The following is a 26,528-nucleotide window of genomic DNA, read 5'->3' on the forward strand; positions in this document are numbered from 1 at the left end:
TTGTTTTAGCATAAAATGTCAAGTGAATTCTACATACAAATTTATACTATAGGCATTAATATCTTAGGTAGTTTTCATCAAGTAAAATTGACATTTTAGGAGGATGTACCTGTTTTATCCTATGGTTTCCAGTAGATTCTAACATGCTCTCTTGAGAACCAAGGTTAAAATTGGAAGTGTTCCACCAGTGTCTGCATGTTGGAGGCCCCTAATTACTCTTAGATGAATTTTGGATACATTTTCAGATACAGAGTTATTTTCTTCCAGTTTTATAAGTGCATAGCATAATGATTTGACTTACATGCATCATTTCAGACAGAGATAAGGTAAAAGAAATAGAAAAAACATTTTTTCCTTGTGATGAGAACTCTTTGGATTCACTCTCTGTTAACAACTTTCATATTAGCAAATAGCAGCGTTAATTACGTTAATTATGTTGTATATTACATTCCCAGTACTGATTCATCAGAGATAGAGAATTTCGAATATAAACACGGAGAAGAGAAGGTAGCAATTTCTGAATTTTGAGGGTTACTGTCTTTGTCTTGCTTTTACAACTTTGCCAGAGAATTTTCATTCCTTTGGGTATGCTGAGCTGTGCTCGAGCCTACCTTTTCCTATCCCTTCCAGTTATAGATACTGAAAATTTTGACTGATGGGGTCTTCTCTGTCCAGCCACTTAATCCTGACAAAGACTGCTTTTATGCCTTTATACGAAGAGCCCTAGCCTCACTGGCTGGTGGTGTCTGTTTCTAAGCTCAAATGTCTCATATATGTAGAGTGTAGTCCAAGTGCCCAAGCAGCACGAAGGGATGCAAAGCACTGTCCCCATCACACCGCCAGTCAGCATCAGGGCTGAGTGTGCTCTCTGTTACCGCGAGTGCATTCTAGACCCTTCACTGTGGCAAGAAAACTTCCCCAATCAACAGACTATTCTACAGGGGTGCATCATGGGGGCACAAAAACCAAATTTAATTTAGCTTCCAAACATGCTGGTCCTAGCCTTCTCTCCCTGTGCTGACTAGCCAGATCTAAGGGATGTATAGATTTGTCAACTTGGATAAACCTACTCAGAGTTTCTCAGTATTTGCCTACTATGCTTCCACACTTTTATGGCTTTGCTTCTAAGGGTCACTGGACCTGCAAAGAGTTCATTCTTCCTTGGTACTTGGAAAAATCTTGTTCTTCATCTAGGACCAAATTCAGATGGCAAAAATGTTTTCCTTTCCTAGATGCCTACGGCTTCACCTACCATCCCCTTTCCCTTTCCTTCCAACTGAGGTGTTCTAAGCTCTGTTCTGCATGTCTGTTTGAGCATTTATCACACCATACTGGTGGTTGTCCCATGCTGTCTGTCTCCAGTGCTGGCCTGTGGGTGGACTTCGCGATGGAGGGAGCCCTGTCTTACCCACTTAGCCATCATGACAGGCCCAGTGCCTGAAAACTGTGGGAAACGAAATGTTGATTGAAGGAGTGAATGGATAAATGAACAAACGAATGAATAGCAGCCTAGATCATAAACAAAAGCACAATCCAAGTGGCTAAAATGCATCAATACCACTGAATGTGCTTTCCTTCCTTTTGAAATATTTGTGAAAACAAGATGAAGAACTGTGAACTTGTTACATCAAGGTGCTTCATTTGCAAATGAAACATACAGAAGGCTTTGGCTTAATACCTTAAATCTGCTTTATTAGAAGAGTGATTTCTGAATAAAACACCTTAGAAAGATGACCACACTCCCCACACCTCCACTCTACTTCTGTTATAAATCGCGCAGAAAACAGAGTCTGTGTATCTGAAATTCCCTAATATATAGCTTGGGTTTGTGAACTGACATTGTATCAATGCTGTTACTTAATTATTTTGAAGTTCATGGATTAATTAATGGTTAATAATTACATGAGAATGATGCATAAGCCACTTTTTCCAATATTAAAATTAATATTTAATAACAATTTGACAGATTATTTATATGAGTAAAAGACAGTCTTATGGAACCTCCTTTCTCAAGAAAATGTGAAACACTTCCATTTTTAATTTAGCACTGAGATTGCTGTTTCTTTGTCATAGTAATTATGGGTTTTCCTGCCAGGGCCCCATTTTTGCTTCTACTTTACAACATGGTCATGGTTGAATAGCTTTAATCAGGCACCAATTAGTCCCAAATCTGTAACTCATTTCAGTCTGGGTCTTTGTTGGTTGTGCCTTCTTTTTTCAAACGGGGAGGGAAATGTTAGAAAAGTATGAGCAAATGATCTCAACCCCTGATGAGTAGTTAATAGAGAGATATTTCTGTCACCTGCCCAATAAACTGGTTATCATATTAAACTAATTTTTAGCAGCTTATATTCACTTAAGCATTGCTCCAGATGGTGGCTGTCAAAATGTTTCTTATAATTAGCATCAGTAAACTTCTCCTGGGCCTTTAAAATTCATTGCAAATCACATGTTGTCTATAATCATAATAAGATCGGAAGTGTTATTAATACCCTGCTTAGTATTCTGCTACACCAGTTTCTGTAAAACTACATAGATCAACAGAGCCAACTTTTCTCTACTGTGCTGTCTCAAAGGCTGTTAAATGGTAAATGGGACTATATCTAGATATTGTTAAAATGAAATATAAAATGGAGACTGGACGCGAGAATTCCCAGAACAGACAAAACCATTTAAGCCATGTGAGCAAAACAAATCTTAGCTTATTTCATGAACAGAAGTGAAACTGAACTTAGGTTATTTCTTGTAAATGCCTCCGACAATCATAAAGGAAACTTAAGTCATCTTAAAAATGGTACCAAATAATCACTTTTAACCAATCCCCTGCCACCTGGAAACCCTTATTGTAATAACCAATCATTGTAAAGATTAAATAAGTTACTCTTGAGGGAATGAAATAGCTCAGTGGTAGAGCACATGCTTAGCATGCACGAGGTCCTGGGTTCAATTCCCCAGTACCTCCACTAAAAACAAAACAGATGATTAGCTTGCTCAATTTCACTTTATAAGACACCCTGTAACTTCACGCCCATGAGCCTCATATCAGTTTTTATTTTTGGAGGTTCCCAGTTCACAAATTGTTCTTATATGCCCAATAAGCTTTTACTAAATACTATTTATTGATCTGGTGACTTCGAGCTATTTCTGGATTTTTGGCAATATATAAATTGACTCAACCATTTATATGGAGTTGACTACGCAACTCTGAGATAGAAAGACCTGCCAAACCATAAGCACATAAACTTTTCTGTTCCTATTAACATGTTCTATAGAATAATCGTTTGGACACCATAGTCCACTGAACTGGGTTCTCAGTTGTTGAATTAATCAGGTCTCTTTCGATTGCAAATGACAGAACCTCTATTCAAATCAGGATTGAAAGGCACTGGATACCTCAGTAAGCAACCTTCAAAGGTACAGTAAAAATAGCCCCAAGGATGGTTGGGACCAGTGACTCACCTGAATGCTGTCCTAGTTTCTGTTTTTTGTGCTCTTTGGAGAAAGCAGGAGGGGCATGTGAGAAGCGGGCCAGGGGAGAGGAGGAAGCCAAACAAGTATGCTGTTCCAAGCCAGGTCCCAGCTTCAGCCTGACCCTGCAGGGGAGCGCCAGAGAAAGCAGAAATTATAACTCAGAGTTTGCTCCGACTGGCGGCGAGGGAGGGTGGTTTTCGTAAGCCTGCACCAGGAAGCCCCCCACCCCCACCCTGGGGAAACGTGAACCTGGGCACTTCTGGCTTCACGTGTCAGAGCAAAGATGCTCCATTAGCCAATAGAATGGCGCCTTAAAGGCGTCACAGGTGTGGATCATTAAATTCCAAAGCACAGCGAAGCTCCAGTAATCCGAGAGCTGTTGTCCTAATAGAGTCACAGATGTAGACCATTAGACGCAAACACACACAAGCTGGGCAAAGGATGCACAGAAGCGGTTCAAGTTCCCAGAGGGATATGGGTCGGATGCTTACAATGTCCACTACAAACACTATTGAAGTTATTTTTCATCTTTTATCTCTGCCTATTGGCTTCGCCTTTCCCCCAGCACACAAGTTTCCTCCATGAGTCAGGGAACGTGGCTGCCAACTGCTCTTAAGTATCATATTCTGTAGCTTTCACTACCAAATTGGGAGCTTTGCAATCAGTGCCAACCAGAAAAGGCATCAGGAAGAACTTACATTGTCCTGGTTTGGGTCCAGTGGCCACTTCTCTACCAATGAACTCTAGCTTTGGGAATAGGGTGATATAAAAACCTGGTGGCCCTAAAGAGCTACATTTGAAGTAAAGAAAGAAGCAGTTTCTAAGAGAAGAAGGGCTGTTACCGGAAGAAAGTAAATATCCTAGGAAGACAAAAGAACATTTGGTTGGAGGATGGAGCCGTCATGGCCAGAGTTACGTGTTCACTGCCTGAAGGGCTGATCAGTGCTCTACATAGACATCCTATTTCAGGTTACATCCTCGCTATGGCTGGGGGCTGCAGGCACCAGTTTCTGGCCACAAAAATAACAATGAAAGAGATTATAAATTGGGGGAAAAAAATCTCAAAAGGACGCCCTGTTGGGATAGATATAAACATGAATTCATAATAATTTAGAATAGATTTTAAATGAACATGAATTCAGTGTTCATTAATGTAGTCCATTGGATTCCTATGTATGGACTTCCCTGTTAAACTCAAAAGGTATTTCAAAGGCAGGAAATACAGCTGGAGGAGAATTGGACCATTTTGACTGTCTAAATTTATCTCTTAGCCTGATTTTTCTTTGTGTGACTTAATAATTGTGATGCTTAGTAATGCCTAATCCGACGAGAGCCTCACCACCAGTATCTCAGAGGTGAGATACCTGCTTGTATTTCTCCAGTTTAAAAAGATTCCATCTTTGTTCATTTAGCATCCCTTTCAACCTATATCCCCACTTCTGTTTATCAAGCATTTTTAGCGTAACATGTTCTGATATTAGCACAGCCTTGCATGAATATTTCGGTGTGCTGAGGGACAGCGTTGTTATCAAGCATCAGCAGCTGCTGTTTATTGGTGATAAATGAGTTTTGTTCCATCGAGAGCAATTTCCCTGGTTTTTACTCTATTATCTAGGTAGAGATGAAGGATATAATATATCCTTAAAGCGGTACTCACACAGTTATCCAGCTAATGAGGCATTGTGGAGAGGGCTTGTGGAGAGAGACAGAGAGAGAGGGAGAGGAAGAGAGAGGGAGGAAGTGGGGTCGGGGTGGTAGAAAGAGACACAGGCACAGAAAAAGAGAGAGAGACATAAAGACAAAGAGAGACAGACAGAGAGACAAAGACACACACAGAGGATGGAGAGAGGTACCCAGAGAGGAGGGAGGGAGGGAGAGAGAGAGAGCACAAACCAGAGGCAGAATCTGAAAATACCGTGGCTCTTCCACTGTGTATCAATCTCCAGGGCTTTGCTGTGCTATAATTTGTAAGGAAATATTATCTGACTTGGGAAGGTGGCGAATCTTTAGTATTTATAATGAACACGTTTCCAGGATTGTATTTCATAATAAGATGGGTGCTTCTGCTGCTGTTTGGAGTTAGTCTCCCTAGTATTGACAGCAGAGGCTTAATTCAATGAGTAAATTCATACCTACATGTTGGCAGAGGCATCGCTGTGTTTACCTCTGTTGAACATGGAATCGAGGGAATTAGGTGGAAACAGTTCATCAGCCTGGGCATTCGCATACACTGTGTGCAGGGCAGAGAAGTGTCACCCGTTGCAGGAATAAGTTTCAGGAAAATGGAGTCGTCTGCAAGTTGGCTGCTAGGAGATCAATTCAACAAACGTTTCTTGAGCATATGCCACATGCCAGACCCCATGCTACATGCTTGGGATTCCAAGGTAAATCATAGTTCTCACTCTCAGCAAAGTACATAGATTATTTCAAGTCCTCGTGGTGCATACTGTGGTGGGACTGAACTTATGAGGCTCTGGAAATACAAAAGAGAGTTATCTCATGTCTCCTGGGTGGTGAGCACGGGCCAGGGCAATTTGTAGTTCAAAATACAGCAAAGATGGGGAGGTTGGCGGGTCAGGATGGGCTACATGGAGACCACGAATCCAAGATTTGAGTTACCTGGCCTGAAGGATATCCTAAGTTGTTATCCTTAATGCTGTTCATCAATGGCTGTCCTGATGCTGGTCAAGGTAATGCTTTTCCTTAGTGGTTATCGTTAATGCTGGTTCATAATCGTTGTCCTAATGGTGGTTAACATAACGCTTACCCTGGATACACTGGTCAATAGTAGTTACTCTTAACGTGGGTCGGTGTAATGCTTATTCTTACGTTATCCTAAATGCCGGTCAGAAATGGTTATCTTTAATGATCATCTTTAGTGATAGTGAACAGTGATTGTCATTAATGCTGGTCAACAATGGTTAACCTTAATGCGTGTCCCTAATGATTATATATTATTGTTGGTCAGCAACTATTTATGGCTTCCTCTACTTTCTGGTCACATGACAGTATGTGCTTCCTGGCCCTCTTATAGATGGGTGGTTTCAGGTGACTAATTCTGGCCAAGGCATTGTGACTAGAAGTGATATGTGTCGCTTTCAGACCAGACGAGAGTTTAATCCCTGGAGTGGCAGCCTCCAGAGCGCTCTTTCCCTCTTGGATGGTGATCAGTAACATCTGAGGTGGTAGCTGCTCCATTAGCATGATCATGATGAGCAGAGCAGCCCTGTAGCCCTGCAATACACATGTAACATGAAGGATAAATAAACATGGCTAGTTTCAAGCCACTGAAATTTGAGTGGCCTTTGTTCCTGCAGCAGAACATAACCTATCTTGACTGATCTGGGGACAATGGCTGTCAGAACCAGTTGCACATTGGATTCACCATTGGAGCTTTCAAAAGATGTAAATATCCATGTTTCACTGCAGTTGGAATACAATCCATAGGTCTGAGTCCTGAATATCATCACTTTTTAAAATTGAGTTTTAAATGGAATTAAAAAAAAAAAAGCAAATAATGAGTGGCTAGAATGTAAACTTCACAAGGGCAAGGACATTGTCCTGGTTACTGCTCTTTACCTGGTGCTTGGGACAGTATCTGGCACATAGTAGACAGTAAACAAATGTTTGTTAAATGAATGAATATATGAATAAATGAATAAATACAGTCATACCTAGTTGATTTGATTTTCCTACTCCCTGTGCTACCTACTCAAACCAAACCCATTACCTGGGGTCCTCTTCGAAAAGGATGCTCTGCCTTGGTTACTCTGCCTACATTCTAACACCTGGATTTCTGCATATGTGTCATTCCACCACTGTTCTGAGCCTGTGTTTGTTACAAGTCCTGGAACACTGATGATTAAGATGTACAGATGTCTGCACAAAGGCCATGGACCATTATCTTACTCCCATTACCTGTGTCCTGCCTGCTTCTGGCTTCTCCCCCTTCCCATAGACTCAGGCTGCGCATGATCCTTCTGAGTCTGGGCACTTGCCTGGTTATATTCTTGTCTTTAATAATCCCTATGGTTCTCACACTTTATGTTTCTTTAGCAATGAGTCCTTTTTACGTAGTTCTTTACATTTCATTTCAAGCTTTCATAAACTGTATCCTGCTATATAACTGTGCTTTATAAGTTGTAGATTCACAATAGACTTGGAGTTCTTTTGCCAGTGAATTTCACAATCATGGTCTTGGAATCTGTATGGAGGTCATAGTGAGACTTGTTTATATTGGGGGCAAAATTTTAAAAAATACTCTCTTTTATCCCATTTTTACCTCTTCTGTCAGATTATTCATCTTGACTGCTATTCCATTTCTGGTCAGAGATGTGAAAAAGAAAAATGATACTTCTAACAATCAAACCTCTCCCCAGGCTTCCCAAGTCACAGTGAACTTCTAATTGTCTGATCTTCTAAAGAACCTTTTGTGGCCTGAACTAATCATCTTGGCACTTGGATTGTGTTTGATTATGTGTCTGGTTCCTGTGGATAGTAAGTTCATTGAAAAATTAAGAGTTCCCTAGTAATTACTGTATATCCTCCACAGTGCTTCGCAGTCGAGTTGATATTCAATACATTTATTGAGTAAATACTTGAATGAGTATGCTTATTCAAGTATTATAGTAAATATATGATACTTGACTGACTGAATAATAGAATAAATTGTATATGTGTATATATATGCCTTTATTATACTCCTCAATTGGAAATTTATGGTTTATAACAAGGCCATAGTTACAGGGAAATGATCCTAAATCTTGACGCTCATGTTACAGTATTTAATCACTTATAAAAATTAAGAGTTTCCAAATTCACACACCCATCATATTCTGTAGCATCTCACCACAACTATTGGTTATGAATTTTAAGCAATGCTCCTAGCAAGACTAACGCCCAAAGTGTCAAGCATAATCAAATATTGTCTAGTTGCACAACCCTGCTAAGCACTTACAGGAGAAAGCTCACGTGCAGTTCTATTAGAGAATGTTTAGTGTTAATGAATTTTCCACCAGAAATATAAATGCATAAATCTGCCCCCCAGCCAATCATTTCTTTCATTCTAGTAAAAAATGCTGTGCTTTAAACAAAGTGAGGGAATCTGTATAAGATCACTGGTTTTAAGATCTTTCTTAAAACCCTATTTTTAGTCATTTAATATAGTGGTTCTTTTCATACATTTTTACTTTAAAAAAATATTTTTTCTGAATAAATTTTAAACTTCTTGAAAGAAAGAACAGCAAACTTCTTGTGATCAAGAATAAAATTTTCTTGGTCACCTAGAACAATGCTTAGAATAAGGGTTGTGTTCATTAACTCTTTGTAAATTGAATTAAATAATTGAATACAGGTAAGTGTGCATGCAACATTGATTTTGCATTATCTGTTATAAAATAGAGACATTAAATCAGGGTTTTTTTTTCCCTTGTACCATGGACCTCTTTAGCTAGTGAAATCTATGGCCCGCTTCTCAGAATCAATGTTTTGAAATGCCTAAAATAAAATGCGTAGATTTTGGTGGTATCAGATTCACGATGACTTGAATTTTGCCCCTGGATCACCTCATCCATGGACTCCAGGTTATGAATCCCTGCACTGGAGGCATGAAAGTCTAATGTATCAATTATGACTGATAAATAACTGTTGCCACCATGTGCACACATTCCATGGAAAATTCCGTGTAATTTACTTACGATAAAAATCTTCGAGTGGAATCAGCTTTTCCAAAAGTATCAACAACATTTTAAGTAACTTTATGTTATGAAATATGTGTTCTGACAAAAGTAAATGAGAGTATAACTAACGAATAAGTGATCTGCATAGATTTTTATGGGAAAAGGAGAATTCACCATAGACATTCCTCCTTGAAGATGGTTCAGCCTATGCATCACATACAAAATAAGCCGAAAACATAAAGATGTGTTTCTAACTACTGATGCATAATTGATATTTTATTTTTTTAATTGTGTTGGGTTTCTGTTTGTCTATGTGTTTGAAAAGGTTCCCTGGTACCTCAGTGGATACAGGTATATTGTCATGACCTAAACTGAAAACTGATAATAACCAGTTACAATCCATGGTTACTAGCTTAAGTTCGACATTTATAGTAATCCTCTGGTAACAGTATAGGGCATGATCTACATATAGTTATATATGGGTGTACACACGTGCACACACACACACACACACAGGCTCACATTCACTGGAGGCAACGTTGCATAATGGAATAAAGTTGGGATTGAAATCAGATGGATATGGCTTTGAATCCTGTCTCTTCTACTTAGTACTTCTGTGACCTTAGGGGCCTCCCTTTCTCCCTTCTTTCCTCTTCTGTTTCATTCAGAACTAGTCATGCTGTGTTTTGCTGGGTATACTGTGAATAAACAAATGGATGTGAATCCTGTCTCTCTAAAGCCTCAGTTTCTTCATATTTAAAATGAAAATTCATCATATCTATTTTATAAAATTGAGGTGAAGAATGTGATGAAATACTAAATGAGAAACAATTTATGGAATTCCTGACACACAATAGGCACTATCTAATTTCATCACATACCAAACAGGCCCTATGAACGCCTGAGGCTCTCCAAGGAAAATCTTTGTGGAAAAAGAACCGTTAAAAGAAAATGGGGGTGGGGGAGAGTTGGAGGAAGGTGGTCAAAAGGTACAAACTTCCAGTTATAAGATAAATAAGTACTAGGGATTTAATGGACAACATGCTGACCTTAGCTAACACTACTGTGTGATGTATAGGAATATTGATAACAGAGTTAATTCTAAGAGTTCTCATTAGAAGGAGAACATATTTTCCTTTTTTCTTTTCTTTTTCTTGTATCTGTATGAGAAGATGAATGTTAGCTAAACAGATTGTGGTAACCATTTCACAATATATGTAAATCAAACCATCACGCAGTACACCTTAAACTTACACCATGATGTTAGTCAATTATTTCTCAAGAAAACTGGAAAAAATAAATATAATAATGTACTTTAAAAAAAGGAAAATTGGAACTTTGGGGGTCCATATTGCATTGGAAAATGCAATATAAATGGCTTTCCCATGAGATTTTGGTATCTTTTGGAAGTGTTGACCTAGCAAAAGAGCTCAAGGCCTACTCACCCTATCCACTATGTGCATCTTTGGTTCAGCTGGTAAACCTCACTACAGCTAAAAAGACGTGACAAACACTGATTTAAAGTAACGAAGGCTAACACAAATAATACGTATCAGAAATGTAAGTCTGTAAATGTAAGTGGTTCCCAAACTTAAGCATGAATTATCTGGGGGACCACAGATTGCTGGGCCATATCCCCAGAGTTTCAGACTTTTGCCCAAGAATATGCATTTCTAACAAGTTCTAAGTGGTGCTGATCTGCTTTTCTACACTTTGAGGAGCACGCTTTGAGGTCTAGACTTTGCCACACTACAAATAGTAGTGTAACAGAAGATCTATTGGAGTTCAGACAATCTTGCTATTTGCCAGTGGACCACAGAACATCACTTGAGAGCTCCCATTTTAAAAGGAATGGAGAAGAAAGACAGGAAGCGAGTATGGTAGACAGAATTATGGCCCCCAAAGATGTCCATGTCCCAATCTCTAGAACCTGTGTTACCTTACATGGCAAGAGAGCCTGTGCAGATATGATTAAGTTAAGTACCTTGAGATGGGGAGATTATCATGGATTATCTGGGTGAGCCCAATGTAATCGTAAGGGTTCTTATAAGGGAAAGAGGGAGACAGAAGAGTCAGAGATAGGGAAGGAGATGTCATGACAGAAGCAGATAAGGAGAAAGATGTGAAAACAGAAGGAGAGACTGGAGTGATGGGAGGAAGGGGCCATGACCCAAGGAATACAAGTAACCTCCGGACACTGGAAAAGGCAAGGAAGACAGATTTTTCTCACAGAACCTCCAGAAGAAACGCAGCTCTGCTGACACCTTTTTCTTAGCCCAATGGACCTATTTCAGATTTCTGATCCCCAGAACTGTGAGTTAATAAACTTGTGTTATTTTAAACTGCTAAGTTTATGGTAATTTGTTACAGCATCAATAGGAAACAAACACAGCAAGTAGGAGACAACCCAGCTCTTTGCTTATTTTACCCAAACAGGAGCTTATTAGCAATGCTTCAGAAGGCAATTATGTATTCTGCGCTGTAAGGATGTCAGTAAACAGTTTTCAGAATGAAGTTTCTAAGATAGTCAATGGGTCTACAGATGTGGTACCAGCCACCACTCTACTCAACAGTACCCTCTGTATCTCCTCCTCATCTTTGCTCCAGTCGACTTCTGCTCCAAGTCAGCTGCCCTGAGACTGCCAGTTCCAGTGTAGCCATATGAGTCTCAATGGGAAGTCAAGTCTGCTCCGATTCACTAACAGGAACTTCAGGTGTGTTGGTCTTATTTGCTGCCAAACCTTTCAGATCAATGAAATCCAAATATATTGTGTAGTCAGCCAAAGAAAATTGCATACACTGTTCTTGGTTAAGTTTACAGAGACTTCTCTACCCATTCCCAATTCTCAAACATAGATTGTTCAGATTGTTGTGAAAACTAAGGAAAAACAAATATATTTATGTATACATGTAATTATAAAACATATATATATATATATATTTGTTTTATAATATATAAATAATATAATATATATAAATAAATTCTTAAAGAACATCTCTGATCGTCACTTGTCCCATTATAATGTATCTGGACACCTGGATCAGTGAAGTGCATGTTTTCAGAATTTTTATATGTACCCACATCCTTCATATTTACAAACATTGCTAGGTAGTCCCTTCTTTGAGCACATGCAAAATCTTACAATTCACATTTATAAAAGGCACATGACCCTCTAATATTTTGATGCTTTTGAAATAATTACGTACAATTAATGTGAAACTCTGTTTTTCTCCCAATGGTAATTTTCAAAATTCATGGTGTCCTAGATGAACAGAAATACAGGAGTATTATTTTTTTTGCTTGGAAAAAAATTATAACTAATTTTAAACATACATTTAGAATTTCCTGTGAACATTTGGAATAACACTAAATTAATAAAATGTAAACATAGATTTTTAATATTCATAGCGAAGATACACTTTATAAACACTTGAAAGCTTTCCTGCGTCGTAGAAGAGCTGAAGATGGTCTGAAGGTCTTTACTTCAGCGGTTATTGCTGATATAAAATGACAAATGTGCCTTCAGTGAAGAGCAGAGATAGGAATCTAAGTGCATCCCTTATGGAGACAAGAGTTTTCTTTAGGCGGTGGGAATGCAGCTTGTAAAGCAGGAGAGAAAACACATATAATTTTTTATTTACTGTATTGAGTCTGTGGGTTTCTCTCTGTCAGCATACTTAAGAACAAATGACCTCATTCATTGTTGCAAGTCTGCGATCTTCATGTGGCGTATAGCCTGGAATTATCCAAATTCCCCAGACTAAGCTTTGATAGGAATAAAGAGTGTGGTTCATTGCTTTCAATATGAAGATACTGAGGACATGACTTTGGTTGGATTCTAGCATTTAACGGGACGTAAGTGTGGGCCAATGTTTTCTGCCTCTCATTTGACACCAGCTGCCAGTGTGTCTATTCTAAGAATTAGGATTAATCAATGTCGTGTATTCATTTTATCATTACTTGTTCAAGTGTGGGTAACAGTCTATGCAGATTGATTTGATATTCCCCAATACGAGTCTCTTTCAAATGCAGCATAGAAAAGAGTCCTCATTTGGTATTATAAGAAAGAGAAAAAGAGAAAATTCACTAAAATTAATAGGAAGCTGGTGATATCCTTTAGAGATGCTATTGATTTCACCATTACTCTAACTTGCCATTTATTTCTAGTGGAATGGTAATTTAGGTCAATAAGTAATTTACATTCAATGAATGTTTGTTGGCAGAATGAGTACCATAAAAACATATTTGGTAGAATTGTTCCTGGGGAGAGGGGAGGGTATAGCTCAGTGGCAGAGCGCATGCTTAATATGCATGAGGTCCTGGGTTCAATCCCCAGTATCTCCATTAAAAAAAAATAAACCTAATTAACCCCTACCCTCACACACACACACACACAAAAGAATTGCTCCTCATTGGAGACTTACCCACACACAGTTCATTACGGATATGTAGTTGGCCTAAGGGGCTCATGAAGGCAAGAATGTATATGTGAGTTTGGATTTTGAAAAATTCTGTTTTGCTTCCTGTATTTTCCTTTGAACGACTTTAGAATGATTTTCTCCCGTTACATGAATGACACTTTTGAAAAGTTTCATTCCCTGCCCGTCTGTGTTGACGTACATGCCCCCTTTCATGAGACCTATATTTTCTTTATATTTCCAAATTTTCTGCCTTTATTGGTAAACCTATTACAGATCCATTCTGACACAAAGATCTTTTCACATACCACTGTAATGTCAGCATCAACACCTAAGACTTAATGTCCCTTGGTTGTCAGGTTTTTTTTGAGAACCATAATTAACTAGATGCATGCATCGTTGATGTTTACATGCAACAGATGGCTTAGCTGGGAGAAGCAGATAAATTTAGCTTCTGTTGGGCATGTATGAGTAATATACTGGAAGGAAAAATGTGTAGAAAAAAATGACTTGAATTTTCCTGTATTTTGAGAGTTTTGTAAATTCAGCTTTGGGGAACTATATCTTTTTATAATATTGAAGTTCCTTGAAGGTGGAGGTCTGGCAGATATTTGCCTTGGTGAAGAGATGACATGAACAAAGGGAAATTTGTGGCTTTGGAGTCTGGAGCAGGACCCTTGGCTAATCATGGACTCTTAGGGAACAGGTTAAGTAGCTGATCCTAAAGCACAAAAGCTAGTTATGACTCATCGTAGTTAGAGGAAGTGTTAGGTTCTCAAGACAGGATTGCTGGTAGATAAACGAATGAGTGAGTGAAGGAATGAATGACTGCCAAGGATAATTAGCAAGGGCTACTAGTCACAGTTTGTTTACAAAATCCTTTCATAATGCATTTTACTTGAACTTCATGACAAATCCATATGGTGGAAATTATTGTCCCCATTTTACAGCTGAGAAAGACAAGTGTTCAGAAAGGTACAGGTACTTATCCAACGTTCTCAGCTGGTAAATGGTGAAGGCAGAATTTAACCACAACTTTTGACTCCAAATTCCCTACTCCTGTGGTTCTAGCCTGCCATGTCGTATTGTCTATGTTCAGTCTGAATTTGAGCACCAAGGAGGATCATGGAAGGATTTCTGGTGGGATATTTGTGGGGCTGCCAGTATCCTTGAGGGCCTAACCTAGGTCTCCCTTTATTTACGGCTTATGAGAGAGGAGGCCCAACGTTCCCTGACATTGGAGAAAAAACCCTGACCCTCCCGCCCCGTGATGGCAGCAGCTTCCAACATAGAAACCAGAAGCTATCTATCTGTCTATCGATCAATTGATTGATCTATCAATGAATAATTGACACATAAAATTGTAAGATATTTAAAGTTTACGATGTGACGTTTTGATAAACGTATACATTGTGAGGGGATTCTCTCCAGCAACTCCAGGCAGGTAGAGCCATATCTCTAGAAAATAAAAACGATTCAACCATCTTCCCAGCTTAACTGTGAAACACCAAGAGGGCAGGGCGCACACCAGTCTTCTCTACAAGTGTTTCCTCAGTGCTTAGAACAATTTCTGAAGCATAGTCGTTCCTCAATAAACACACTTATCTATCACTTAGTGACTTAAAATTATACCTGAAAACTGGATGGCAAAATGAGAAGACTTTTAAATGATAAAATATTTCCATTCATATTAATGGGAAAGATTATGGTGCATTCCATTCCAACTGGATACCCCTAATTGATCTTTACAGGTAGAAAAATACTCCAGCTGAAAAGTGAAAGTAAGCTTTTATAAGTAATAAACAATTTGGAAGTAAATGAATACCTTTTGACATGAAATATCATAAAAGCTTATTATAGTTGACAAAGACGGAAGAGACGTCTTGAGAGTGGGGCGGGGTGGCAAAGAAGGGGTATTAAGGAGTCGTTCTTTATAAGGTGCATTTTTCTTTCTGCCCAGTTTATCCACTAATGTTTCAACCCTTCAAGAGATTATGGCGATTTTGCACTCAAACTGGCCTTAAAAATATCATTGCACAGAAAATCACTTACAGGTCAAAATAAAGGCTAATTTATGAGAGGACTTTGAAACATGTGAGGATACCTCATGCACCCAACAGCTTGAAGATCTTAAAAACAATTTCTGTTACTGGATACAGGAACCCATAGCAAAGCATTTGCATTCATTATGATAAGTCACACAATTCCAATATATTCCATGTGATTTTCTCTGACTAGGAAACTATTGTTTTGAGTAAATTGAAGAATGTATGTTTTTCTGAAATGGTAATGTTGATACATTATTTCTTTGGTGTACTTATTTAGTGCTTTTTAGGGTGAAAACAAACAAAAAGAATCATCTCAAAGGTGGAATAACTTTCCAAGAACTCTTAGGAAGACAACGATTAACTGACAGTCACTATGTGAAGTAAATCTGTATTTGCTGTTTGATTTAACCCTGGCTCTGAGCAAACTAGAAGCTCGAAATTGACTTGGATGATGCTGACCTCTGCTGATGAACATGCATGGCTCTGTCAAAAACTTATTAACTTTGCTTTCGTTGGAACAAAGCCCAAAAACAGTTGATCTGCTGCGTGAAGAGGGAAATGAGGGCACGGTAGGGAGAAGGGTTGGCTCCAAAGACCCCCACAGCCCAGGCTTTCCCCCCTCAGATCCCATCTGTCTACCCAGATGCCTTTCTCCTTACTTCCTTGCACCCCTGTGATTCATCACATTTTTAGTTTTGAAAGTCTCAAAAACAGCTTGAAAAGGCAATTTGAATTTCAAACCTTGGTTTAGAGATATTTTAAAAAATCTTCCTAATGTTGGTAAAAAAAAATGTACTCAACTCTTCCATTAGAGTTTAAAGGTAGGTAGATACTCTTGGAGGACTTTTAGTCTGTTTCTGCTTTTACTTTACATAATAATTACTAGTTTGAGTTATCTTTTTTCCCAGAGTAAATGCAACTCCTCATGGAAGAGCCCTTATTCTTTTTCACTGTGTTATCTCCTATGCTTCATGTACATAAGGTATTCGCATCGTCTTTTGAAAATATAAATGCAACAGATGCCACATGGAGAGACTGTAGGAAAGGCTATTTTAAAGATTTCCTATATATTTATTAATAAAGTCATGCACTTATATGCATGTTGATCTCCCAAAGAAGAATCCAAGTAGGTGGCCAGTATTCTAGATTATCTTGTTGATGTGCATCCTAAAATTAACATTAGGTTTCCAATTTTAATCATAGCCCAATTGTCTAAGCATCATGACTCTAAGATAGATTCCATAGCTGTGGTTATCTATATTCTATCTAACGCAATGTTTTTTCAATATCTGCGTTCATTTCTGTTTACATGTCCTTTGAAACTCTCCCTGGAACCTCATGTAGATATACTTGTTTTTAGGATCCCTTACTTTTGCTTTGGGTGGTTACAGCTCATCTTGGGATCCTGGCACATTTGTCATCTGGAATTATTCTTTAACATAGCATGGAATAAATTGACCTTTAGTTTTCAATGTTTTGAGGCATCAAAATTAACTCAATCATATCACTTGATTCAACTTTTACCCGCTTACTAGTTTCTATCCTGTAGTATGGAACCAGACATTCAATGTCATAACATAAAAATTTTAGGAATCTGAAATTAGCAATATGCTAACCTCAAGGTATGCATTCTAAAATGTTACTTGAATGCTTCGAAGTTGTAAGACACATTCAATGTTCACGTTTGTTTTGTCTCTAATAAGAAAAACTTATTTTTGTTACATAAATGGTAACAGATTACATGAAGAAACAATGGAGAATTTGAATTTATAACAACAGCCTTCAAGACAGAAAGATATGCTGATATCCAAGTGAAAATGAAACATCTTTCGGTATTTGGAAAGGAAGGTAGAATTCCAGAGATTGTTTTCCTCATCAAATGAGAGCTAATAAGAACTGATGACTGAGACAGGTGGTAGAATTAACTAGGCCAACCATCCAATCATACAAGCTGACACAAATCACTTGAATGTACTTTTCAGGCTGAAAACATGGGTTCTGAAACCCATCAAAATAAATTTTACAGATGGTTTGACGAAATGTCATCATGTAGGATACAAATCATTTTCTGCACTCTTTTAATACATATTTGTTTTTTTTTTAAATAAAAAGTCCATCCTAGAGGTTTCTTTTAGCTCATAATTCTACTAACAAGAGTTATCAAAATAAATCTATCTCATGTATTTCATGTTATTACCTGAAAAACACACATGTACACAATCCACCCACTTCCGCCTTGTTAGAAAGAATGAAATTGTATTTTAAAGTGTTTTGATACTGTGATGTTTTAATGACGGGTGTTAAGGATGCTCTCTGCTGAAAAAGAGAGAGCATTGGTTATACCTAACACTGCTGACCCGATCTAGCAGTTAGGGTACGAAAACATTCTGACTGGTCTCAAATGCTACCAGGGAGAAGGTTAAGTGCTGATCCTAGAAGGATCAAATATCCCACCAAATCACATGGCAGGTGTAACCCAAATGGGCCTGGACTACGTTAGGCACAGCCTGGTTAACTGTCCTACCCAGACATAATTGGGTCGGCTAATTCCCTAGACAAGAGAGGAAGACTGATTCTCATGGAACTACGTGAGTAGAATTTTCAACATACATCATTCTGGGAGAAGGGTATCCATATATTCTTTCACAGCATTTCAAGGGACATTTAGTGACTTATTCAAGGTTGATTGCTCTTCCAGCAGGAATGGAACCTGGACCCCAACCTAGTACCTCAACCCGTGGTATTTTGCATTTCCCATGACATTACACATGCCAGACAGCACTGACATACTGGTAGATGTCTAACAACTGGGTCTCCAAGGGCAAATAAAAAAGCTCTGATTTGTAGCAAATTCTCCCACGATGGCCTGTTTCAAGCTACCGATGTGGTATCGTTGTACACAGAATTGGAAAGTTACGCACAATAGCACATTATTATATACTGTCTCCACCGTACAGATGGAATAGCCGTGAATTACTGCAAGCACAAAGGTAACAGTAAAACAATTTCAGAAGTAATGAGTTTGAGTACTACCTTTGCTTTTGATAACTTATTTCATTGTAAGTTTGTATCATTTAATATTTAAAAATAGCTGTGTTTGACCACTGGCTTGCAGAATTTCGGAACATTTCACAGTTGGCTCTCATGAGCCAGTACACCCTGGCTCGAGCACTCCACTGCCTGCTGTTTGCATGAAGACGACGGATAATGAGTCGGCACTTTAAAGATTTCATGTTAAATCTACACCTTACTCACCATTTGTTACTTCTTATCTATTTCTGTGTCTGCAATAGGAATACTTAGATGACAAAAAAAAAAAAAAAAAAAAAGGAGAATGTGAGCATCTTTTTGAAAGTTTACAAAGGAGCAAATTTGGAAAGCTGAGCCAGACTTTGAAGCCAGGGCCAGAGAGAGGAACTAGGTAGGAACTGGGAGCTGCCTTAAAATTAGGAAGGAGGTTTAGAGACTGAAGCAATAAGCAAGAAGGTCTTGTGCTCCTGGACTGATTCCCAGAATAATTTTTCTCATTGCTGATCACTAATGTGTCTTTCCTAGACAACTCACAGATATGTATATATACGTGTTTGTGTATGTGTGTGTGTGTGTGTGTATATATATATATATAGATATAGATGCCAGTTTTATTTTAGAGCTATAAATTGCTACAGGCCTATTAAAACTTCACTTCCTCTTTTCCTACATCCTTGGATGACTCAGAAATGTTAATTTACACTGTGTAAGGTCATTTGAGCTTCATTTCTGGATCACACCCAACCCTTCTCTTTAGCATATAACTCTTTCCTGATTTGAGTTCCGAAGCCGCACCTGCCTGTAAGAGCAACTCCACCAGGTGGCCCTAAACCGCAGTTTGGTCACAACCACCTCCTCATATTCTCCCCAAAGACGCCGAACCCGCCTGACTTTCGGGCCCCTGTTGGAGGCCCCGCTGTTGAACATCCACACTTAACACCTCTGAGTCGTATACGGCTTTCCGCCTTCGCCTCATTGGCTAAGTCTGGTCGGTTCTGCCACTGAAAGGCCTTCCTAATATGTCTCTTCCTTTCGAAGGAAATTTTCTTTCCTTTCTTTTATTTAAAATTTTTCCCAGCTTTACTGAAATATCATTGACATACAACATTGTGTTAGATTAAGGTGTACAATGTGTTGATTTGATACACTTATATACTGCGAAATGATTAGCACCATAGCATTGCCTAACACGTCCGCCACATCACATAATTTGTTTTGCAGTGAGAACACTTAAGAGCTCTTTTAGCACGTTTCGAGTACATAACACAGAATTATTAACTGTAATAATCATGCTGTGCATTAGATCCGCAGGACTTACTCATCTTGTAACTGGTAGTTTGTGCCCTTTGACCAACATCTTCCCACTTCCCCCGTCCCTGGTAGCCACTGTTCTAATCTCTGGTTCTATGAGTTTGGCCTCTTAAGAGTCCACATATGTGATGTCATACATTATTTGTCTTTCTCTGTCTGACTTATGTCACTTAGAGAATGCCCTCTTTCTATGGAACTTTGCCTTTTTATACAATTGCTGCCCACTAACTCTACTAACAAGGCTTGTATGTCTTACAATTGGATACTGCAGTGATGTCCCCTCTGGCCTCCTTGCTTCTGAGTCCTCCAGCTGGCTCATTTTATCAGGTTTATCTTCCTCAAAGTGTCTACCTAAAATCTGTCACTGCCTCCTGAATCTAGCCTAGATGTCTTCTCCTGGCTTCCTAGTCCTACATGCCAACTCTCCGTCCCGTGAATCCAATCTCTACCCTTCACTAGTCGAGGTCATTGTTTCCCAAGTATCCTTTTCCCAGCGTTGACCCATTCTACTATTGCTGCCTGGAATTACCTTTTCACCAATTACATCACTTCTCCCCTGATCTCAGCTTTCCATATAGCTTCCATCCTTCCTCTCTGCAGACCTCAGTGGAATCATTTGTTCTTCTTTTATGGCACCTAGCACGTTCACCCTCTTATAAGTCATTGGGGTAATGGTTTTATCCTCCCTATTAGAAAAGAAAGACCATATCTTACATTTATTCTGCATTTTTGCAGGGTTCAGAATACAGATATATGCTGACTTACTGAGATGAGCAACCAGCCACATTTTGGACACTTTCTTCCAGACTAACTTTGTTAGGGCTGTGAGAGAAAAAAAAAATGCTGTGAAATGTCAATTGCCAGGGGGAAAAAATCAGCAATGACAATAATATAACAATAATAATAGTTATAATTCGTAAGTGTCTGCTCTGTTGTCAGATACTCGCTAGGGGATCTCTCTCTATCTCTCTATCTACCTACCTACCTAATCTCTTCTGATCCTTACTACGCAGCAAGGGATGCAGTATATATGAGGAAACTGCACCTCAAAGAAGCTAAGTGACCTTTGCTAGAATGTTAACTCCAGATTCCCTCTCACTGAGGCACATATGTTTCTAATACCTACTGGGAAGGACACTACTACTGTGACTCTGCCAATCCTCCGTCAGTTCTTCTGCATGGAAATTTAAAATCTGCCTAAATTTTACACCCAGACATCACTTGATTTTGAGATGGGTCTACTCCTCCTCCTGTGCAAAGCCTGAAAATCTCTGGGTTGGCTTGACTCTCTTCACATCCTCTTTTATATGGACATGATGCTGGCATCACCTCAGAGAAAGTTCTTTATACTCAGAAATGTGACAAAAGATGAATTCTAAAGGCCAAGAGATATGTAAATATCAAGTATAATAAAATCAAGTCAACCTACATTGAAAAATTCTGCCACAGTGAAAAACATGCATAAGGATCTATAAATAAAATTCCAAAGTGTGACACCAAAGGGACCATTGGATAACCAGCTTCTGGGCTAGAAAAGGGAGTTGGGGCTCAAATGACAGGATTTCCCAAAGATGGCTACTGAGCGGCATAATTGAACTTGTATTCAAGGGGTTTTGAGATCACATAGCAGTTGAGAGCTCAAAAGTTTCTGTTTATTTATCTTTTACTTTATAAATAGTATACTATAGAAGAAAGGGGGCTTTGAGACTGGGCTTTGAGACTAGGCGGGATTTGATTCCTGGCCCCACCCCTGGCTAGCTGGGTGTTCTGGGGAAAGGCACCTAGCCTTTCTGAACCTGAGTTTCTTCATGAATAAGATGAAGTTAACACCACCTACTCGAAGGCACTGTTGCCAAAATAATGACATATACAAACACTGTCTATGGATGTGCAACTTAGTGGCTTAAAAAACCAATCACTATCACTATTCACAAGTCTAACGATGAGTGCTTCTTCTGATCTGGACCAGGCTTGGTTGATGTTGGCTGGGCTCACTCATGCATCAGCCATCAGCTGGCAGGTCAGCTGGGCCAGGCTGATCGAGGATGGCCTCACTCACGCGTCTGGTGGCTGGCATGAGAGAGTTGACCTGGCCACAGGCTTCTCGTCACCCAGCATGCCAGCTTGAACTTGTCTACATGGAGGCTGAAGAGGGTTCCTAGAGAGCTAACCAGAGCAAGTCATGATGCTAGCCTGGATTCAAAGGTGGGGAAAACAGACTCCACCTCTTAATGGGAGAGCTACAGAGTCACATGAAAAAGGAACATGGATACAGGAAGGGGTGGAAATTGTGGCCATTTTTGCAACCTATCAGCTGACCATTTTCAAAAAGTGTCAACATTTCCTAAAACGGAGCACATGCATTTCTTTTGATCTAGTAATAGCATTCCTAGATGTAGGCCTAAAAGATACATTCGTGAGCTCAAAATATACGCACTAGAATGTTCATAGCTGCACCATTCATAATAGCCTCAAAGTGCAAACTACCAAAACACCCATTAGCCCGCCTATTTAGAATAGATAAATATATTGTAGCATTTTCACATTATGGAATACTATGTGCAATGAAAATGAAGAAACTACAGCTACATGCAATAATATGGATGAATAGCATAAGAATAATGCTGAAAGAAAAAAGCCCGACACAGAGAAGTACATATTTTCTGGTTCCACTTACATACACTTCAAAAACAGGCAAAGTCAATCTATTCTATTAGAAATCAAGACAGTGGTCACCTTTGGGATAAAAGGGATTGGAAATTGGCACAAGGCAGATGCGGGACCTCAAGGGTGCTGGTCATGTTCTGTATCGTGATCTGGCTGCTGATTAAACAGGTGTATTCAGTCTGAAAATTCAGAGCTATACTCTCATGAATTAAGTGCTGTTTTGTATGCATATTTTCCATCAATTAAAACGTCTATAAAAGATAGCATATTTGAAAGTGCCTAATCATCGCAGGCTCTCAAATATTTATCTTTCCCCTTCTCATTAAAAAAAAGAGACCAGGTGTGTGGTAACAGTTTCCACTGTTACATGTTTAGCATGAAACAATCAATCATTCATGTGAATGTAAACAGGACACCCAAAGATAACTAAAACAATGGGCACATTTAAATCCTGTGTTTTCAAAGTAACTATCGTGCCCGAGATATGAGACGAGCATTCAAAAGGCCGAATCCAATATAACGACTGGGTTGTACACCATCTGGACCTAGAGTCTCAGTTGCCTTCAGTCTTTTTTTCCACCTGTTCAGATCTACAAGCGAACTCAGGGTTATATCCAATTTTCAGGTCAATGTCTTATGTCCATTCTGTTCTTTCCCTACTCAAAAAGCCATATTGGAATGTAAGAAATCAAGCATAACTTTTTTGCAGTGATAACTGCGTTCTGTCTAATTTACAGCAGAGGGGAAAATCATTCCAAATTCTGGAGATACAATGGTGAATTATCTCTCTATTCGAAAGGAACTTGACATAATTCATAGAGATAAAATACTTGCAGTGCATCCACAGTTAATCAGGATAACTAGTATATTATGACAGTAAACAAACAACTGCTAAATCGGAGCATGGCATTCATACAGTGTTCATCTGCATAGGGCTGGGTTTTACTGTGGCAAAAGTTACCCCCCAAATTCAGAGGCATGAAACAATGAAGGTTTGTTTCCTTCTTTTGCTGTGTGCTTTTCAAGAATTGGCTGGGAATTTTTCTCTACTTTACCCTCAACCTGGGACCAACATCAGTCTAGATAGAACACGGCATATCATCACGGTACAGGGAGAGAAAACATGGCAAAGCACCCGAAAGAGACACCTGCCACACATTTGCTGAGCAAAGCTGTCACGGGGCCACCTCCAACTTCAGGTGGGAAGTGAAGTTCATAACTATCACGTAGAAGAAGAGAGAGCCATATATTGTCAACTTCAAATAGCTTTCTTCCATTCTTAAATTAGCTTTCTTTTATTCTTGGTTACAGAATATCCCTTGATCTCTACCCTTCCTACCCAAAATACACCTTGATAATCACAAGAAGGAATTGCTGAGAACTTGAACATGAATTAGCATAAATTTATCCTCGTATTATTCAGAAGATGTTAGAGCTGGAAGAGACCTTCTACAGTAACTCTTTTATATTACAGTTAGAGAATATGTAACTCAGACGTGACCTGCTTCAAGTCAAAGAGCTATCTGTGGTAAAACTAGAGCCTGAACTGACGTGAATGCTTTTAATTCAAAGTGTCAGCTTTGTACGTAAAGGAAAGAAACTGCATATTGCAATAGTACCTGAAGCATTCATAATTTTGGTCAATATTCAGTTTTTGTTCATTCAATAAATATCTATTCAGCACTTATAGGCAATGAACTAGATACTGTAGTAAATAAAAGATGAAATCGCCACAGAATCTACATTCAAAGAGTCAGAGTCTGGTATAATCAATCAAGTAATGGAGTAAGTATAGTAAGAGGTACAAAGGGAATAGCAAAGGTCATTTTTGCCCTCTACACCGTTAACTGTTAACGATAGCGGGTCAAGAACTGATATACAACAAGAATTGATATGTAAAATGATCTTTGACAATGGAGCCAAGAATGCACAATAAAAAGAGGACAACCTCTTCAACAAGTGACGTAGGGGAAATTGGATATCCATATGCAAAAGAATGAAATTGGATCTTTATCTTACACCATACACAAGAATAAACTCAAAATGAATTAAAGACAAACATAAGATTTGAAACTTAAAACTCCTAGAAGAAAACGTAGGGGAAAAGCTTCATGACATTGGTCTTGGCAATGATTTCATGGATATGACACCAAAAGTACACGCAACAAAAATGAAACAAACAAGTAGTACTACATCAAACTAAAAAGCTTCTGCACAGAAAAGGAAATAACCAATAGAGTGAAAAGGTAGAATGGGAAAAAATATTTACAAATCATATATTTGATAAGGGGTTAGTCCCCAAAACATTAGGAATTCCTACAACTCAATAGTAAAACATACTAAGGACTCATCTAAAAAATGAACTAAGGACTTGATTAGACAGTTCTCCAAAGAAGACATACAAATGGCCAATAGGTATATTTTTAAAAAGCTCAACTTCACTAGGGAAATATAAATCAAAACCACAATGAGATATCACCTGACACCTGTTAAAATGGCTATTATCAAAGAAACAAAAGAGAAGTGTTAGCAAGGATGTGGAGAATTTGGAACTCTCGCACACTGTTGGTTGGAATGAAAATGATGCAGCTGCTATGGAAAACAGTGTGGACGTTCCTCAAAAGATTAAAAATAGAACTACCATATAATCCATAAATCCCACTTCTGGGTATTTATCCAAAAGAACTGAAATCAGGATCTCAAAGGTTTGTTAACATGCCTATGTTCATTGCAGCACTATTCATAATAGCAAAAATGTAGAAACAATCTAAATGTCTATCAACAGATGAATGGATAAAGAAAATGTGGTATGTATGTATATATGTATGTGTATGTATATATATACACAATGGAATACTATTCAACTTTAAAAAAGAAGGAAATTCAGCAGTATGCAACAACATAGATGAAACCTGAGGACATTTTCTAAGGGAAATAAGCTAGTCACAGAAAAACAAAAACTGCATGATTCCACTGATACAAAGTATTTAAAATGGTCAAATTCACAGAATCAAATCAGTGGAAAAGTGGTTGCCAGGGCCTGGGGGAGGGGGAAATAATTAGTTACGAATCAATGAACATAAAGTTTCAGTTAAGCAAGAAGAGTAAGCTCTAGAGATCTGCTGTACAACATTGTACCCCTATAGTCAATAAAAATGTACACTTAAAAATTTGTTAAGAGAGAGGGTAGATTTATGTTAAACATTCTTACCACAATAAAATAAAAATTTTTTTAAAGAATTGAGTTTGGGATTAGCAGATACAAACTACTGTATATAAAACAGACAAACAACAAGGACCTACTATATCGCACAGGGGACTACATTCAATACCTTGTAATAACCTATAGTGAAAAAGAATATATATAATAATGAATCACTATGCTGTACACCAGAAACCAATGCAACATTGTAAATCAACCATACTTCAATAAAAAATTGATATGTAATCAAATCTAGAAATACTAGCTGATGTCAGTTGATTTTTGTGTATCACACACGTTTTTTTTTTTAACATTTTTATTGATTTATAATCATTTTACAATGTTGTGTCAAATTCCAGTGTAGAGCACAATTTTTCAGTCATATATGAACATATATATATTCGTTTTTATCACACACTCTTTTGAAGACTATCTAGTTCCATTTTTTTCAGACTGATTTAGGAGGAATTGGCATATTTAGTAGATTGATCTTCTGTCCATTTATTCGGGTCTTCTTTTATGCCATTTTATGACATTTTGTAAATTCATCCAAAAAGGACTTGCACATACATTGCTAAATGTATTCCATGGCATCTTCCAGTATTTTGTTGTTATTGACTGAAATGTGTATATACACTCTCTAATTGGATATTGCTGATACGTAAGAGATATGTTGATTTGTACCAGTAATCTTGCTAGTTC

The 26,528-nt window shown here is 38.4% G+C and overlaps 1 non-coding gene across 1 annotated transcript; it reads left to right on the plus strand.

Annotated features, from left to right (window-relative positions):
- Nucleotides 1-13,421: 13,421 nt before the first annotated feature.
- Nucleotides 13,422-13,494, plus strand: TRNAI-AAU (transfer RNA isoleucine (anticodon AAU)). Its single transcript has one exon. It is a non-coding gene; the product is annotated as a tRNA-Ile (tRNA).
- Nucleotides 13,495-26,528: the final 13,034 nt, after the last annotated feature.

The sequence above is a fragment of the Camelus bactrianus genome, chromosome X (assembly GCF_048773025.1).
Source record: "Camelus bactrianus isolate YW-2024 breed Bactrian camel chromosome X, ASM4877302v1, whole genome shotgun sequence".
Taxonomy (NCBI): Eukaryota; Metazoa; Chordata; class Mammalia; order Artiodactyla; family Camelidae; genus Camelus; species Camelus bactrianus.